The 16,255-nt window shown below is 36.5% G+C and overlaps 1 pseudogene; it reads right to left on the bottom strand.

Moving 5' to 3' along the window:
• Positions 1 to 13,899, bottom strand: part of LOC140853775 (uncharacterized) — a 52,704-nt pseudogene extending 38,805 nt beyond the window's left edge.
• Positions 13,900 to 16,255: the final 2,356 nt, after the last annotated feature.

Genomic DNA, 16,255 nt, shown 5'->3' on the forward strand with positions numbered 1-16,255 from the left:
AGGGACTCATTGGTGTGCCAATTGGTTTGCAGTTCTCCATTCCAAATCTTTTGAGTAGTTCCTTGGTGTACTTGCTTTGGATGATGGAGATTCCCTCTTTTGATTGTTTGATTTGGAGTCCGAGGAAGAAGGTGAGTTCACCCATCATGCTCATCTCGAACTCTCCCTGCATAAGCTTAGCAAAGTCTTGACAAAGGGATTCATTAGTAGACCCAAAAATTATGTCATCAACATAAATTTGTATAATTAGCATATCATTTTGGTTTCTTTTAATAAATAGGGTTGTATCTACATTGCCTCTTGAGAAACCATTATTTAGTAAAAATTTGCTTAGCCTTTCATACCATGCTCTAGGTGCTTGTTTTAGACCATATAAAGTTTTATTTAATCTAAAGACATGATTGGGAAAAGCATGATTTTCAAATCCAGGGGGTTGTTCTACATATACTTCTTCAGAAATATATCCATTTAAAAATGCACTTTTAACATCCATTTGAAATAGTTTGAATTTCATAAAGCAAGCATAAGCAAGTAGAAGTCTAATGGCTTCTAATCTAGCAACAGGTGCAAAGGTTTCATCAAAATCAATTCCTTCTTCTTGATTATATCCCTTAGCAACCAGTCTTGCTTTATTTCTAATTACATTTCCATGCTCATCTAATTTATTTCTAAAGACCCATTTTGTACCAATTATTGAATAATCTTTAGGTCTTTTCACTAAGGTCCAAACATTATTTCTTTCAAATTGATTAAGTTCTTCTTGCATAGCATTAATCCAGTTATGATCATTCTCAGCTTCTTCAAAAGTTTTAGGTTCAAGTTGAGATACAAATGCACAATGATTAAGTACATCTCTAAGTGAAGAACGTGTTTTTACCCCATGCATAGGGTCACCAATAATTAACTCCTTAGGGTGGTTGTGAACATACCTCCATTCTTTGGGTAGGTCATTTGTACCTTGAGGTTGTTCTTGAATTTCTTCACCTCTTTCATTTTGTTCGTCTTCTTGATCCTTGTCTTCTGGAGTTGCTGAATCTTTCAGAGTGATCTCCTTCATACCTTCTATTAGTGGATCTGCATCATCAACACCCTCATTCTTCCTTGAAGGAAGATCGTTAGATTCATCAAAGACAACATGTATGGACTCCTCAACTACTAAAGTTCTTTTGTTGAACACTCTAAATGCTTTACTAGTGGAGGAGTAACCTAGAAGAATTGCTTCATCTGATTTTGCATCAAATTTACCAAGTTTTTCTTTGCCATTATTTAATACAAAACATCGGCAACCAAAAATATGAAAATATGCAATATTTGGTTTTCTTCTTTTCCAAAGTTCATAGGGGGTTTTCTTTAAAAATTGTCTAATTAAAGCACGATTTAAAATGTAACATGCTGTGTTAATAGCTTCCGCCCAAAAATATCTTGGAAGGTTGCTTTCACAAAGCATGGTACGGGCCATTTCTTCTAAGGTTCTGTTTTTTCTTTCAACTATCCCATTCTGTTGGGGTGTCCTTGGAGCAGAGAAGTTATGGCCAATTCCATTTTCATCACAAAAATTTTCAAAATCTTGATTTTCAAATTCAGTTCCATGATCACTTCTAATATTTTGAATTGAAAAACCTTTTTCATTAGAGACTTTTCGATGAAATTTAGTGAAAGTATGAAAAGTTTCATTTTTGTGAGCCAAAAAGAAAACTCAAGTAAAATGAGAGTAATCATCAATTATTACAAATCCATATCGTTTTCCTCCTAGACTAGTGGTTCTAGTTGGTCCAAATAAATCCATATGTAAGAGCTCTAAAGGTCTAGAAGTTGAAATAGTATTTTTGGATTTAAATGAAACTCTAGTTTGTTTGCCTAATTGGCTTGCATCACAAATTCTATCCTTTTCAAATTTCAGTTTTGGCAAACCGAGAACTAAATCCTTTTTAATTAATTTTGAAAGAGAATGCATGCTAATATGTGCAAGTCTACGATGCCACAGCCAACTAGTCTCATTTATTTTAGCAGTTAAGGAAACTAGGCATTGCATGTCTAATTTAGTTAAATCATTCAAGTCTACCATATAAACATTGCCATGCCTATGTCCTATAAATTTAATGCCATCGTTAATAGGACTTGTCACAATGCAAACAGATGATTCAAAACTTACTTTATACCCTTTATCACAGAATTGACTAATGCTAAGTAAGTTATGCTTTAAACCTTTAACTAGTAAAACATTCTCAATGTATTTGGAGGGAGTGATACCAATGTTACCTATCCCGATGATCTTTCCTTTTCCATTATCTCCAAAGGTAACCATCCCTCCATCCTTAGCATCAAGCGTGATGAATTGTGATTCATCACCAGTCATGTGTCTCGAGCATCCGCTGTCAAGATACCATTTCCTGTTTCCTTCTTGGGATGCTAGACACACCTGCAAGCACAGATCAAGTTTCTGTCTTAGGTACCCAAGCTTTCTTGGGTCCTTTCAGGTTAGTCAGAATGGTTCCTTTTGGAACCCATATTTTCTTTGTGTTTGCATATTTGTTAATAAGACATGTGTATGATTTATGTCCTATTCTTCCACATTTAAAACAAGTAATATTTGTAGACTTTTTGCTTGAATAATTTGCATAAATATCCTTCAGAAATTTTTGTTTCTTCAGGGGTTTATATCCAAGTCCAGCCTTATCATATATAGCTTTTTGATTATCAAGGATCATATTTAGCTTGTTTGAACTTAAGGTGAACTTATCTACTATAGATTTCAGCTTGTTCATTTCATCCTTTAAGTTTTGATTTTCTTGAATCAAGGTGAATTTTTCAATTGAAAGATTTTCAGCTTGTTTCACTAAGGACTGATTTTTCAATTTCAGCTCTTTGTTTTTCTTCCCTAGTTTCTTTAACTCATCAATTGAATCATAGAATGCTTCATGCAATTCTTCAAAAGTAAATTTACTAGTGGATTCAGAAGTTACCTCATTTTCATGTGCCATCAGGCACAGATTGGCTTGTTCTGTTGAGGTTTTCTCGTCGGAGCTTGAGTCATCACTCGCACTCCAGGTCGCCATCATTGCCTTCTTTTTGAACTTCTTTGGACCTTTCTTCAATTGTGGACATTCGGATCTGAAATGTCCTGGCTTCTTGCACTCGTAGCATATAGGGGTTTGATCTTTCTCCTTTTCTTTGCTTTGATCCCCTTTTGTGAATTTCTTTCTCATCCCCTGTTTCCTTTTTCTTAGAAACTTCTTAAATTTTCGGATGATGAGAGCCATCTCTTCATCCTGATCTTCATCTTCAGAGTCATCCGTTTCATAATCAGGCGAAGTTATGGATTTGAGGGCAATGGTTCTTTTCTTTTTGACTTCATCCTCTTGATGTTGCTTCATGCTAAGTTCATGAGTCATCAAGGATCCAAGAAGCTCTTCTAGAGGTAGAGTGTTCAAGTCCTTTGCTTCTTGGATGGCAGTCACCTTGGCTTCCCAAGTTCTTGGCAGTGACCTGAGAATCTTCCTTACAAGTTCACTGTTAGTATAAGATTTGTCAAGACTCTTTAAACCATTGATTATATCAGTAAAACGAGTAAACATAGCAGTTATGGACTCATCATGCTCTATTTTGAACAATTCATATTTATGTATAAGCATGTTTATTTTAGACTCTTTTACTTGATTTGTTCCCTCATGGGTGACTTCTAACCTATTCCATATTTCTTTAGCAGATGCACAAGTAGAAATACGATTAAATTCACTAGCATCTAGTGCACAATAAAGAACATTTATGGCTTTGGCATTTAATTGTGCCAATTTCTTGTCAACCTCATCCCATTCTTTCTCGAGTTTGGTTGACTCCTCACCATCTATAATCTTGGTGGGTGTGTGAGGACCATTCACTATGATACTCCACATATCATAGTCGAGTGCTTGTATGAAAATCTTCATCCGAGCTTTCCAATAGGTGTAATTAGACCCATTGAAAAGTGGAGGTCGGTTTGTTGATTGCCCCTCGGCTAGAGAAGTTCCAACATGGGTTGCCATAGATCTTTGGCTCTTTGATTGTTAGATCAAAGAAGGGCTAGAGCACCGGCTCTGATACCACTTGTTGCCCAGCTATGCAACCCAAGAGGGGGGGTGAATTGGGTTTCTAAAAATTTTAAGCCCAACAGATAACTTGTGAAGAACAAAATAATGGCTTTAAATCAATATTAATTACCTAAAGCAGTATAGCAAGGATATAATAAAGAAATAAGATAAAGCGATAAAGCACACCACAAACACAAGGATTTATAGTGGTTCGGTGCTAACCTTGCACCTACATCCACTCCCCAAGATCCCACTTGGGAATTTTAATCCACTATCCTTTGTATTCAACCCGAATACAAAACGTCGGAAACTCCGACACTAGCTATCCCAAGCTAGAACACAAGACGTCGGAAACTCCGACACTAGCTATCCCAAGCTAGAACACTTGTTTCTCGGGTACAAGTAAACCCAAAACACTCCGATTTCAGGTTCGGATCAACCTTTCCTTATTTTGGAAATCCTCCAAACACAAGAACAAAAACTCACAAAGAGTTAGAAAATTTAGAGCACAGATTAATACAATAACAGCTCCTTAAATGAGCAAATATAACAATAAAAGCTTTACTCAAATGAAGAACCCCTTTTTCAGATTTTCTCAAAGTGGATGAATGCTTGAATGCTTGAGAAGAGGTTGATTGTTGATTGAAGATCTCTTGAAAGCTTTGAACAATCTCTAGATCAAGGTTGAAACAATAGGCGTGAAGAATTCTCTCCTTGAAAGATTTTGCTTTTCTCTTTCACAATCTCTCTGGTATATTGTGGATCCTCTCTCTTTTTCTCTTTGGATTTTTCGTTGATCTCAGGCTTTTTCTTGCAAATTTTGGATCCTCTCTTCTGTTCTTCTCTTTTTCTTCTTTTTCTCTTCTCTTTCGTCTCTTTTGATTTCATGTTTGATCCGCTATTTAATCTGCAATTTCTTTCACCATTTAAAGCATTTTGTAGCATTAGAAGCAAGAGAAAACAATTTAGGTAGATAAAGAGCCGTTAGAGGATTTTTAGGAAGCATAAATGGCAATTAAAATGGGCAAAAAAATAGCCGTTGCTGACATTTTCCGTCGCAGGGGTCGACTCATGAGTCGACTCATGCTTCAGGGGTCGACTCATGAGTTGACCTCTGTTGCAAAAACCAGAGAATGCGTTTCTGGAAATTCTTGGCTCAAATTAACAGGGGTCGACTCATGAGTCGACTCATGCCTTGTGGGTCGACTCATGAGTCGACTCACAGGTCGTGCCAAGCCAGAAAACTAGCGTGCCAAGGAGAATTTTTGCGTGCCAATCAGCTCACAGTGCCATGAGTTGATCATGAGTCGACTCATGCACTTCAAACCTTCATAACTTCAAAAATATAAGTCCAAACACAATGAAATTTTCACCAATAGATTTCAAATCATTTGTTCTACCAAATGGTACTATCAAATCAGAATTTTAGTGAAATTATGATTTTGCCCTTGAAGAGCATAAGGACTTTTTCATTTTAAAATTATTTGTATCCCTTCAATCTGCTTTGTGATCATCAAAATCAATCTAGGAGCAACACATGTCACGCCCCCGACCCGAGATTGTGAATCGAGGGTCATGGCAACCGCCGCATACTCATAAAAAATTTTTTCAATAAGCATGCAAGGCAAATAATTTTTCAATTTTTAATAATCAAACCTTAGTTCAAATAACAAATCAAAACTCAGTGTCCAAAAGAAAAATAATTGTCTGACAAAGTCAACACTTAAAATAAAAGTCTTGAATCAATTGTAAAAAAAATCCTAAATCAAATGAGCTAACTCCATCTCTAATCGCTCTCCCAACCGGAATCCCGCATCATGCTAATTTTCTGAATCTATAAAGAAAAACATAAAACTCATCATGAGCTAAATAGCCCAATAAGCAGTGTATACCTTTAACTGAATGAATCAGGCAAATATACTATACATATTGATTTACCGATAATAACAAAATCAATATATAATTTTATGAAATCATAATCATACTATCAATCATATATAAAATTCAATAAATCATAATTTCAAATTATGCTTATCATCTTAAATTCATCAATTTCTTAAGTTCTTCTTACCAACCATGACTATGACCATATTTTCTCTGTGACAGGGTCATAACACTGCGTATCTGCTTGCGGCGGACTGCGAATCATCTGGCAGCCAAGTCCTTTGGAACCGCTGGTCTCGCTGGCGGTTTGTCGCTGGTCTCTCTGGTGACATGTCACTGGTCTCGCTGACGACGTAAATTCTCAATTAAATCAATTGCCAACGTATATGCCCCCATTGGCGAGGTCCTTTACATAGTCAGGTTGTCAATTCATAGTGCTTTCTAATTCATATAATATTTTCAAAAATAATATAAATAAATGATATTCGAGTCAAATCAATCATATCATTCATTATGATCATACATCATCATAATAATTTTGTAACAAATAACTTCATAAATAATTTCAATAATTATTTTCAATAAATATTTTCAATCACAAGCATGCCATGAATTTATTTAATTCAAAATTTATAATTTATCAGATAAATTCAATAAAAGTAAACACTACTTACCTCAAAAAAAAATCCAAACTAGGAATTCTAGAAATCTTGAAAATCCTTCTCCAGACTTGATACGTCAAATATCATATTTTGATCAAAATTTCATCAAATTAAAGAAAATTAAAATTTATTAAAATTCAATGTCCCCACATAGATCAATTTGACGACAGCATCCAGGATTTTCGGACTAATCCATGAAAACTCTTCTTATATTTCTTTTAATAATTAATTTTTTTTTCTTCTTTTTCTTCTTTTCTCTTTTTTCTTCTTTTTTTCTTCTTTTCTCTTTTTTTTTCTTCTTTTTTTCTTCTTTTCTCTTTTTTTTTCTTCTTTTTCTCGGGCTTCTTCCTGGCTGAAATAGGGGACTGACGGGTTCCCTCCTTTGCTGGGCCGTTCAGGCCACGGCCATCACGGTGGAGGCCGACGGCAGAGGGGGCCACCCTCCCGATTTCGAAGATGCAAGGCTGGCGATCGGTTGTGATCGCCGGTGCTGGAAAATCTAAGGGAAGAAGAGACCAAAACAGGGGTCTCTTCTCCGACCAAAAATCGACGACACCCGTCACCAGCAGTCGCGTACAAAGGCACGGGAAGAAGGGGAAAGAAGAGAGGAAGAGAAGGAGAACTCACTTCGGCCTCTGAAGACCCCACCGGCGAGCAATCACGGCAAGAATGAAACAAATCACCACGTCTCCGATCGGGAAATCAGGGAGAAAGAGAGGGGAAGAGAACCGATGATCGGCTTCTAAGGAAGGGGAGGGTCTTTTTATAGAGAGCCCTAGGACTCCGGAAGGTCCTAGGACTCCCGATCACCAAGATCTCATCGAGGAAGAAGACTCCTATCGGGAGTCTTCTTCCCGATTTTTTCCCTATTTTTGATTTTTTTTTTTTTTTGGGCTTGGTTTTTGCTAGATGGGCTTGGGCTTTGGGCTATAACATTCTTCACCCCTAAAAGGAATTTCGTTCTCGAAATTTTTCATACCTATAGTCTCGAAGAGCTCGGGATATTTTTGCTTCATTTCTTCCTCTAGCTCCTAAGTAGCTTCTCTTTCCGAATGTTGACTCCACTGTACCTTGGCATAAGGAATGTTGCGACGTCTCAGCACTTGTTCTTTACGGTCTATGATCCGTATCGGATATTCTTCATATGATAACTCCTTTCTAGCTTGCAATGGTTCAAGTTCCACGATGTGACTTGGGTCTGGTAAATATTTTTTTAACATAAAAACATAAAAAATATTATGTACTCCTGCAAGTGAAGGTGGTAAGGCAAGTCTATAAGCCACCTCACCAATTCTTTCCAAAATCTCAAACGGACCCACATATCTAGGATTCAATTTGTCACGAATGCCAAATCTTGAGATTCCTTTTGAAGGAGATACTTTGAGAAATACATAGTCATCAATTTGAAATTCAAATTTTTATCTCCTGTTATCTGCATAACTTTTCTGTCCACTTTGTACTGTCCGAAGTCGTTCTTTAATTAATTGAATCTTCTCGACTGCTTGTTGAACAAGTTCAAAACCCAATATTCTCCACTCACCAACATCATCCCAATGAATCGGTGATCGACATCTTCTACCATATAATGCTTCATAAGGTGCCAGACCAATGTTGGCCTGATAACTGTTATTGTAAGCGAACTCAATCAAAGGTAGATGCTCATCCCATGAACTTTTCATATCCAAAATACAAGTTCTCAATATATCTTCTAAGATCTGAATAGTTCTCTCTGACTGACCATCAGTCTGTGGATGAAAAGCTGTACTGAAGTTCAATTTTGTTCCTAATGCCTTGTGTAAGCTCTTCCAAAACTGTGATACAAATCTGGTATCTCGATCCGATACGATGGTCACTGGAATTCCATGTAGCCTTACAATTTCTTTCATATATAATTTTGCTAGTCTTTCCAAAGTAAATCCAACTCTAATCGGTAGAAAGTGTGCAGACTTTGTCAAAATCACCCAGGCTGCATCATTTTTACTTGGAGTCTTCAGTAGTCCAGTTACAAAATCCATAGTGATATATTCCCACTTCCATACTGGAATATCAAGAGGTTGAAGTAGTCTTGCAGGTCTCTGATGTTCAGCTTTTACTTGTTGACATACCAAACATTGAGCCACAAATTGAGCGATTTCTCTCTTCATATTATTCCACCAGTACATTTCCTTTAAGTCTCTATACATCTTAGTACCTCTCGGATGAACTGTATAACCGGTCTGATGTGCTTCCTGAAGTATTTCATGCTTGAGTACTGAATCATTGGGTACGCAAATTCTATTTTCGAACCTCAACGAATCATCATCATGTATCTTGAATTCAGATTGAACACCAGCTTCCACTGAATTCCTTATTTTCATTAGTTGTGGATCATCATTCTAGGCAACCGTAATTCTTTCAATGAGTATTGGCTGAACCCTCATGTTGGTTAATCGTACTGTTGAGTCATATATTCGGATGTCTAATTTCAGTTTTCTTATATCCTCCAATAATTGGCTTTGCTGTGTGATTAAAACTGCCAAATTTTTCATGAATTTTCTACTAAGGGCATCAGCAACGACATTAGCTTTTTCGGGATGGTAATGGATTGTTAAATAATAATCTTTCAATAGTTCTAACCATTTTCTCTGTCTCATATTTAATTCTTTTTGCGTAAAAATATACTTCAAACTCTTATGATCAGTAAACACTTCACACTGCGCACCGTATAAGTGATGTCTCCAAATTTTTAGGGCAAAAATCATTGCAGCTAATTCTAAATCATGTGTTGGATAATTCTGTTCATATGATTTTAATTGTCTTAAGGCGTAAGCCACTACCTTACCATGTTGCATCAATACACAGTCGAGTCCCTTTTTAGATGCATCACTATATATTGTGAAACCTTCGTCTCCTGTTGGTATAGTAAGGATAGGGGCTGAAACTAATCATTATTTTAACTTTTGAAAACTCTGTTCACAATCTTCGATCCACTCAAATTTAACCTCTTTTTGAGTAAGACGAGTCAAAGATGCAGCTATATGGGAGAATCCTTCTACAAATCGTCTGTAATATCCTGCCATTCCCAGAAAGCTTCGAATCTCGAAAATATTTGTAGGTCTGTTCCACTGCATCACAGCTTTCACTTTTGTAGGATCTACAGAAATTCCATCTTTAGACACGATGTGTCCTAAAAAGACTATTTTATCCAACCAAAATTCACACTTCTTAAATTTGGCATAATGCTTTTCTTTTCTCAATATTTGTAGTACACATCGTAAATATTCTTCATGCTCCAATTTGCTCCTTGAATATATCAATATATCATCAATAAATATGACAACAAACTTATCAAGATAGGATCTGAATATTCTGTTCATTAAATCTATAAAGGCCGCTGGAGCATTGGTTAACCCAAACGGCATCACTAGAAATTCATAATGTCCATAACGAGTTCTAAATGCAGTCTTTGGTATATCCTCTATTTTAATTTTTAACTGATGATATCCTGAACGAAGATCAATTTTAGAAAAGACTTGTGCATCTTGCAGCTGATCAAACAAATCATCGATTCGAAGTAGAAGATACTTATTTCTGATACTATTCCTATTCAACTCTCTATAGTCGATACAAAGTCTCATACTACCATCTTTCTTCTTTACAAATAAGACTGGAGCTCCCTAAGGAGATACACTAGGCCTTATAAAATCTTTATCCAACAAATCCTGTAATTGATCCTTTAACTCCTTTAACTCCATAGGGGTCATTCTGTAAGGAGCTTTTGAAATCGAATTAGTATTGGGTGCCAACTCAATGGTAAATTCAATTTCTCTGTCTGGTGGTAGTCCGATTAAATCATCAATAAATACATCCAAAAATTTATTTACGATAGGAATATCTTGTAACTTCAATTCATCATGTTCTTTATTCTTTATTGATACTAGGTAACCTCTACATCCCTTTCTTAGCATCTGTCTAGCTTGCACAAATGAAATAATACGTGGAGGGGTGATTCCTGTACTTCCATCAAAACTGAAAGTCAATTCTTTTGATATATGAAAGTTTACTCTCTTTCCATAACAATCCACAGAGGCATGATAAGTAGCAAGCCAATCCATTCCTAGAATGACATCGAAATCATGCATATCTAGGACCACCAAATCTGTCGGTAATTTTCTTTCTCCTATTCTGATACTACATGACTTGCACACACTTTCGGTACTCAAAATACCACCTACTGGTGTCTCAACATATAATTTAGTTTTCATAGGTTCACATACTATATCATGTTGTCTAATAAAAGTAGTGGATATAAAAGAGTGTGTAGCACCAGAATCAAACAAAACTGAAGCAGGAATACCGGATACAGGAATGATACCTGTCACCACTGCATTAGAGGCCTGAGCATCCTGTTGTGTGAGTGCATAGATCCTTCCTTGAGTTTTTGGCCTTTGACCTCCATCCTTTGTTTGTGTGGGTCTATTCTCATTCCTCTGGGGGCAATCTACAATTTTATGTCCTTTCTGTCCACAGCTAAAATAAGAACCAGTATTCCATGGGCAATTTGAAGACTCATGCTCTCTTCGGCCACATCTCGAACATCTAGCTGTCTCATTCTCACGATTCTTATCATTTGCTGGCTTCTTTGCTGATCCCTTATTGTTCTGATTTCATCCTTGAGTTCCACCAAACCTATTTCTCTTCTTCTGGTTTCGTTCTCTCTCCGCATGTGCTTCATTAACTTCCCTCTCAATTATCAGAGCTTTATTCACAACTGAGGCATAAGTACCTAACTCATAGGGTATAACTTATTTTCTAATTTCTGTCTTCAATCCCATTTCAAATTTATGTATCCTGTCTTGCTCAATCTCAACTAATCTTGGAACAAACTTGTTTAACTCCATGAATTTAACTTCATATTCTGCAACGGATCTGTTCCCCTATTTCAGATGAATGAACTCCTGCTCTTTCTGTATTCTGACACTTCGAGGAAAGTATTTATCAAAGAATTCATCTCGAAATCTCTCCCAAGTGAGTGGTATCCTATCATGTTCATATTTTTGTTCAAGTATACGCCACCAGTTGTATGCCTCGCCTTGTAACAGATATGTTGTGTAGTGGATCTTCTCTTCATCATGGCATTCTTGCATGGCGAATGCCTTCTCCATTTCTATAATCCAGTTATCTGCTTCCAGTGGCTCAATGGTCCCTTTGAAGGCTAGAGGGGCTAGCTTCTTAAACTCGACGATATTGTTTCTCTGCATTGGATGTTCTCCATGTCCAGGTGTCGGTGGAGGATGCTGACGTGGCTGTGCATGTTGTTGTTGAAGTAATTGTTGTTGAATTTGAACTACTCCGATCAGAGTTTGCATTAGTTGAGTCATGTTCGGCTCCTCTGGTACTGTCGGAGTATTTTCGGTAAGATCAAAGATTTTCTCCTGTTGAGATGTGCCGCTATTCAATTGGGGAGTGTTATCACCAAGTGGATTTGATGTCCCTCCTACCGCTCCTTGAGTATTCTTCATTCATCATGGAGGCATTTTGACCTATGATAAATTTGAGATAATAACTTATCCTTAATAAGGTTATAAACTTACTTGAGACAGGTCAGATCATAATCACCATAACTAACCCCTCAAATTTCCTAATATCTACCCATCACTCGCTCATTCTATTCTACATATCTTTATCTATCTATTTATGCTCTGATACCATATGAATTGTCACGCCCCCGATCCGAGATTGTGAATCAAGGGTCATGGCAACCGCCGCATACTCATAGAAAATTTTTCCTATAAGCATGCAAGGCAAATAATTTTTTAATTTTTAATAATCAAATCTTAGTTCAAATAATAAATCAAAACTCAGTGTCCAAAAGAAAAATAATTATCTGACAAAGTCAACACTTAAAATAAAAGTCTTGAATCAATTCTAAAAAAATCCTAAATCAAATGAGCTAACTCCATCTCTAATCGCTCTCCCAACCAGAATCCTGCATCATGCTAATTTTTTGGATCTGTAAAGAAAAACATAAAACTCATCATGAGCTAAATAGCCCAGTAAGCAGTATATACCTTTAACTAAATGAATCAAGCAAATATACTATACATATCGATTTACTGATAATAACAAAATCAATATGTAATTTCATGAAATCATAATCATACTATCAATCATATATAAAATTTAATTCATCATAATTTTAAATTATGCTTATCATCTTAAATTCATCAATTTCTTAAGTTCTTCTTACCAACCATGACTATGACCATATTTTTCCTATGGCAGGGTCATAACACCGCGTATCTGCTTGCGGCGGACTGCGAATCATCTGGTAGCCAAGTCCTTTAGAACTGCTGGTCTCGTTGGCAGTTTATCGCTGGTCTCTCTGGCGACATGTCACTGGTCTCGCTGGCGACATAAATCCTCAGGACAATCAATTGCCAACGTATATGCCCCCATTGGTGGGGTCCTTTACATAGTTAGGTTGTCAATTCATAGTGTCTTCCAATTCATATAATATTTTCAAAAATAATGTAAATAAATGATATTCGAGTCAAATCAATCATATCATTCATTATGATCAAACATCATCATAATAATTTTACAACAAATAACTTTATAAATAATTTCCATAATTAATTTCAATCATAAATAATTTTAATAATTATTTTCAATAAATATTTTCAATCACAAGCATGCCATGAATTTATTTAATTCAGAATTTATAATTTACCAGATAAATTCAATAAAAGTAAACACTACTTACCTCAAAAGAAAATCTAAACTAGGAATTCTAAAAATTTTGAAAATCCTTCTCTGGACCTGATACGTCAAATATCATATTTTGATCAAAATTTTATCAAATTAAAAAAAATTAAAATTTATTAAAATCCAATGTCCCCACATGGATCAATTTGACGACAGCATCCAGGATTTTTGGACTAATCCATGAAAACTCTTCTTATATTTCTTTTAATAATTAATTTTTTTTTCTTCTTTTCACTTTTTTCTTCTTTTTTTCTTCTTTTTTCTTTTTTTTTTCTTCTTTTCTTCTTCTTTTCTCTTTTTTTTTTCTTCTTTTTCTCGGGCTTCTTCCTGGCCGAAACAGGGGACCAACGGGTTCCCTCCTTTGTCGGGCCATTCAGGCCACGGCCGTCACAGCGGAGGCCGACGGCAGAGGGGGCCACCCTCCTGATTTTGGAGATGCAAGGCTGGCGATCGGTTGTGATCGCCGGTGTCAGAAAATCCAAGGGAAGAAGAGACCAAAATAGGGATCTCTTCTCTGACCAAAAATTGACGACACCCATCGCTGGCAGTCGCGCACAAAGGCACGAGAAGAAGGGAAAAGAAGAGAGGAAGAGAAGGAGAACTCACTTCGACCTCCGGTGACCCCACCGGTGAGCAATCATGGCGAGAATGAAACAAATCACCACGGCTCCGATCGGGAAATCAGGGAGAAAAAGAGGGGAAGAGAACCGATGATCGATTTCTAAGGAAGGGGAGGGTCTTTTTATAGAGAGCCGTAGTACTCTGGGAGGTCCTAGGACTCCCGATCACCAAGATCTCATCGGGGAAGAAGACTCCTATCGGGAGTCTTCTTCCCGATTTTTTCTCTATTTCTAATTTTTTTTTTTGGGCTTGGTTTTTGCTAGATGGGCTTGGACTTTGGGCTATAACAATGCGTAACGGCTAGTTTTCAACCTATTTTTGATGCATTTAATGCACATTAAATACACTCAAATGGCTCTAAACCAACTCGAAGATATTCTCAAGGATAAATGACAACTATAAATACTCTATTCAAGTGGAAAATCATAAAGATTTTGCAAGCTCAAACATTAAATTTAAGAAAAATCATTTTCAGCCCTAAAAGAGAGATTGAAGCATTTAAGCACCTTACCAACCACTCTCCAGTAGCAATCAAGTATGAAATTCATTGAGAGTGTACAACAAAGGCTTCCACCCCTTAAGTATTATATTTCTATTACTTTTATTATGTGTATTTAAGGGGTTTGTGTGCTAAAATTTGTATACTCTATTTTTCTCAAATAGTTTTTAAGTATTTGAGTTTTGGAGGGAGTTCTAAAACTCATTTGGATTGATCCGAATCCTGAATTGGAGTGTTAAGGGTTGGCTTATATCCAAAAAATAAGTGTTCTTACTTGAAAGGCAAGAGTCAGAGGTGTCCGACATGGTGTAATCCATTGTTATCCATTTAGTGGATTGAATCCCAAGTGGGGACTTGAGGAGTAGATGTAGGTGTAAGGTTGGCATCAAACCACTATAAATTTTTTGTATTTGTTGTGCTTGCCTCTCTTATCTTGTTCTTTGTACTCATTACTTACTTACTTCTTATTAGTGTTTGATTTTGCTTCTATTGCAAGTTGATACAGTTCACTCTTCACCTTGGCACATTGCTTAAGTAGTTCAATCTTTAAAATTTTAAAAAGATCCAATTCACCACCCCTATTGGGCTCCATATCTGGATAACAAGTGATATCAGAGCTCGGTCCTCTGGTTCTTGCTTGATTTGACTATCAAGAGCTAAAGATCCATGGCAGTCCAATTTGGCACATCCCTATCCAAAGGATAATCTACAAACCGACCTCCACTTTTCAATGGATCAAACTATACCTATTGAAAAGCTCGGATGAGAATTTTTATTCAAGCACTTGACTATAATATATAGGGTGTCATAGTAAATTGACCACACACATCCATCAAATTGATTGATGGCATGTCTATTCCTAAGCTGAAAAGTGAATGGAATGATTTTGATAAGAAAATGGCTCGCTCAATGCTAAAGCCATGAATATTTTTTATTGTGCATTGGATGCTAATGAATTTAATCATATTTCCACATGCATGTCTGCTAAAAAAATTTTGGATAGGCTAGAAGTCGCACACGAAAGCACAAACCAAGTAAAAGAATCTAAAATTAATATGCTTGTACACAACTATGAACTGTTTAAAATGAAACCTAAAGAATCCATAACTCAAATATTCACTCAGTTCACTGATATCATAAATGGCTAAAAAAGTCTTGGCAAATATTACTCTAATAGTGATCTTGTGAGAAAAGTGCTCAGATCATTACTAAGATCATGGGAAGCGAAAGTCACTACAATCCAAGAGGCCAAGGACTTGAATATTCTATCATTGGAGGAACTGCTTCGATCCCTCATGACCCATGAACTAACCATGAAGCAACACACTGAGGAGAAAACTAGAAGAAAGAGGACCATAGCCCTCAAGTCAACAGCTCAAGAAGAAGATGACTCAGAAAAATTAGACAATAGTGAAGAAGATGAGGATTTGGCCCTGATCACTAGAAAATTTAGATGGTTCATGAGAAGGAAAAGACGAGACTAAGAGAAGACCACCAGCTATGGGGGAGCCAAGTAAAGAGAGAAAAGGAGTAGCCCATAATTTGCTATGAGTGCAAGAAGCCTGGCCACTTCAGATCAGAATGCCCTTAACTCAAGAAAAATCAAAAAAAGTTCAAGAAGAAGAAGGCCATGATGGCTACATAGAGTGACAGTGACAACTCCACCACTGATGAAGAAACCTAGAAAGAAGCCAACCTGTGCCTTATGGCACACAAAAATGAGGTATCATCTGAAACTCAACCTGAATTTACTTATGATGAATTATTAGAAGCTT

Source organism: Elaeis guineensis, chromosome 14 (assembly GCF_000442705.2).
Source record: "Elaeis guineensis isolate ETL-2024a chromosome 14, EG11, whole genome shotgun sequence".
NCBI classification, from domain to species: domain Eukaryota; kingdom Viridiplantae; phylum Streptophyta; class Magnoliopsida; order Arecales; family Arecaceae; genus Elaeis; species Elaeis guineensis.